At 36.1% G+C, this 3,796-nt stretch overlaps 1 pseudogene; it reads left to right on the top strand.

Moving 5' to 3' along the window:
• LOC102821066 overlaps positions 1-818 on the top strand; it is an 18,425-nt pseudogene extending 17,607 nt beyond the window's left edge.
• Positions 819-3,796: the final 2,978 nt, after the last annotated feature.

Genomic DNA, 3,796 nt, shown 5'->3' with positions numbered 1-3,796 from the left:
CATTTTAGGTATTCTAATCAGTTATAGGCAGAAGACGGGCTTACAAGCTTTCCATGTTGATATTTCTGGTTATTCCTTTCTCTCCTCCTCCAGTGTCTGTTTTATAATGTATTGCAAGGAAAACCATGATTAAAAAGGCAGCCAAGCATCTTAACATTATTCCCCACTTTTCCCCATTCCATCCACGTCTCAGTCTCTGTATTCCAGAGCCCTGTTGTTCCAAAGCTGTGCCTACATCATTTTTCATCTCTGTCTCATTTAGTGATGGCTGACTTTTAAGCTTTTTCTTGGTTGGTGATTGAAGATGTTTACTCTCAGGAAACTGCTCTGCAAAAATATATACACGGTTTCTACTAGTTGGAACCAACTTGACAGCAACAACAGAATAACCAAAACAATCTTTAAAACAAAGAACAAACTCAGTGCTTTCCAACCTGATTCTATCGCTATGGCAAAGAAGGGTGGCAAGAAGAAGGGTCGTTCTGCTATCAATGAAGTGGTGACCAGAAAGTACACCATCAACATTCACAAGCGCATCCATGGAGTAGGCTTCAAGAAGTGTGCCCCTCGAGTGCTTAAGGAGATTTGGAAATTTATCATGAAGGAGATGGGAACACCAGATGTTCGCATTGACACCAGGCTCAACAACGCTGTCTGGGCCAAAGGAATCAGGAATGTCCCGTACCGTATCCGGTATGGTTGTACAGAAAACATAATGAGGATGAAGATTCACCAAACAAACTCTATACACTGGTGACCTATGTGTGCCTGTCACCACTTTCAAAAACCTACAGACAGTCAGTGTGGATGAAAACTAAGTTTATGATCAAATAAATGTATAAATCTGCAAAAAAAAAAAAAAAAGAACAAACTCAGATTTCTTGATTTCAAAACTTAGTACAGAGTTATAGTAAATAGGACAGTATGGTGCTGGTATTGGCTAAGCACACTGATCAGTGGAATACAATTAAGAGTCCAAAAAGAAACCCTCTCATTACCGTCAATTGATTTTCAATATGGGTGCCAAGATAATTTAATGAGGAAAGAGTAGTATTTTTTTGAATAAATGGTGCTGGAACAACTAGATAATCATGTACACAAAATTATGAACCCCTACTTCATACTTTAAACAAAAAATTTACTCAAAATAGAGCAAAGATCTAAATTTAAGAGTTAAGATTATAAACCTCTTAGAAGAAAACATCGGTAAATTTTTATGACCTTGGAAGAAGCTACGGTTCATTAGATATGATACCAAAGCACAAGTAACAAAAGAAAAAAGTGAATAAATTGGACTTCAGCAAAATAAAAATCTTTTGTGCTTCAAAGGGCACTATTGAAAAAGTGAAAAGACAAGTCACCAAATAGGGGGAATGCTTTTAAGTTATATATCTGATAAGTGATTTCTATCTATAACATATAAAGTACTCTTATAACTCAAGAATAAAAAGGCAATTTAATATTCCAACAAACTATGGGTAAAGAATCTTGATAGACATCTCTCCAAAGAAGACAAGTTAAATGTCTGATACACACATGAAAAAATCTTCAACATCAGCCATCAAGGAAAGAAAAATTAAAACCACAATGATGTACCACTTCATATCCACTAGGATGGCAATAATACCCAAAAGAAATGAAAACATATGTCCACATAAAATTTTGTATATGTATGTACATAGAAGCATTCTATGTAATAGTCAAAAAGTAGGAACAACAAAAATATCATCAATTGATGAATTAATAAGCAAAATATAGTGTGTCCTTACACTTCAGACACAGTAGAACTGTCCCTTCAGTGTTTCAGAGGCTATAAATCTTTATACAAGTATACTGATGCACCTTTCTCCCATGGAATAGCTGATGATTTGATACCACTGAAATTTTTATTAGAAACTTAGCCCATCAACAGGGCTCCTTTTACGGTTGCTTTGAATCAGGTTGCTTTCAACAAAGTGAGATGGCACTGGAGGCATTCACTCATCTATGCCAAGAAATTTGGAAGACAACTCTCTGGCCAACTGATTGGAAGAGATCTATGTTTGTGCCCATTCCAAAGAGAGGTGACCCAATGGAATGTGGAAATCATTGGACAATATCTTTGATATCCCATGAGAGTAAAGTTTTGCTAAAGGTAATACAGACACAGCTGCAACCATCCATTAAAAGAGAACTTCCAGAAGAGTACATGGAATGAGTGATATCATTGCTGATGTCTGATGGATCTTAGCTGAAAGCAGAGTATACCAGAAAGATGTTTACATGTGCTTTATTGACTATACAAAGGCCTTTGGTTGTGTGAATCATGACAAGTTATGGACAACATAGCAAAGTGTGAGTATTCAGAACACTTAATTGTGCTCATGAAGAACCTGTACCTAGACCAAGAGGCAGTTGTTCGAACAGAAAAAGGGTAAACTGAATGGTTTAAAACTAGGAAAGGTGTGCGACAAAGTTGTATTCTTTCATCATACTTATCCAACATGTATGCTGAGCAAATAATCTGAGAAGCTAGGTTATATGAAGAAAAACATGGCATCAAGATTGGAGGAAGACTCATTAACAACCTGTGATATGCAATGAATCAGAATCTATGCTACAGCAATGGATTTGGGTTCATATCCATACAAAGGAATCTTATTCAGCAATAAAAATCAGTGAAATACTGGTACATGATACAATATGAGTGAATCTTGACAACATTATGCTAAGTAAAAGAAGCATAGTCACAGGATTATTGTGTGATTCCATTTATATAAGATGTTTAGAACAGGTAATTCTATAGAACAGAAAGATTACTGATTGCCTAGGACTGGGGAGTTGAGAGGAAATGGACAGTAAATATTAATAGATACAGGGTGTCATTTTGGAGTGATGAATATATTCTAAAATTGTGGTGATTGTTGCAGAACTCTGGATATACTGAAAACCATTGAATTGTATACTTTCAATAGGCAAATCATACAGTATGTTAATTATATCTCAATAAAGCTTTTTAAAAAGTTGATTTCTTTTTCTGATCAGAAAAAACATAATGAGAACTTGAGGAGCTAAGTCTGGGAAAAGGGTCTGGGAAGCTTGTTCGTGGCTGACATAGTTAAGGAATGTGTTCAAGATATGAATATTTTTACTGGGATTTCCAGTTTGGGTTGTAGTGCTCGGAAGTGGTTTAACCCAGCCACTTTCTTTGGACCCAGAAACACTAAAAATATGAAACATTGATCTCTGTCCTTTTCTACTGTCCCTGATCTGTCTGGAAATCTGGATAATTGGTAGATGTGAAAACAAATCATGGAGTGTTGTATCCATCTGGATAGTAGAAAGGTGAGAAGACTGAAGCAAGAAGATTTGAGTCTAGGAAAGTCTCCCTAAGTATATGATGGAAAGGAGTTTGAATCTCATTATGATTGAGTTTATTAATACTTTTCTTTAGTTTTGATCCACCACTCATCTGTCAGATTGCTGTACTATGGTGGCTTGCGTTTTGCTGTGATTCCAGAAGCTATAACACTGGTATTGTAAATACCAGCAGGGTCACCAGTATTAGACAGGTTTCAGATGAGCTTCTAGATTAAAACAGACTGGGAAGAAGGAGAGATGGAATACTTCCAAATATTTAGTCACTGAAAACCTTATGAATAGCAATGGAACACTATCAGCACCAGGATAATGAATATTGAAACATTATGAAGAACACCAGAATATTGACAAATATACTGCCAGAAAATGAGCATCTCAGGTTGAAAGGCACTCAAAGTAAAACTGGGGAAGAGCTGTCTCCTTAAAGTATAGTTGA

This window comes from Chrysochloris asiatica, unplaced genomic scaffold, assembly GCF_000296735.1.
Source record: "Chrysochloris asiatica unplaced genomic scaffold, ChrAsi1.0 scaffold00138, whole genome shotgun sequence".
Lineage (NCBI taxonomy): Eukaryota > Metazoa > Chordata > Mammalia > Afrosoricida > Chrysochloridae > Chrysochloris > Chrysochloris asiatica.
This window is presented reverse-complemented; position numbering and strand designations above follow the sequence as displayed.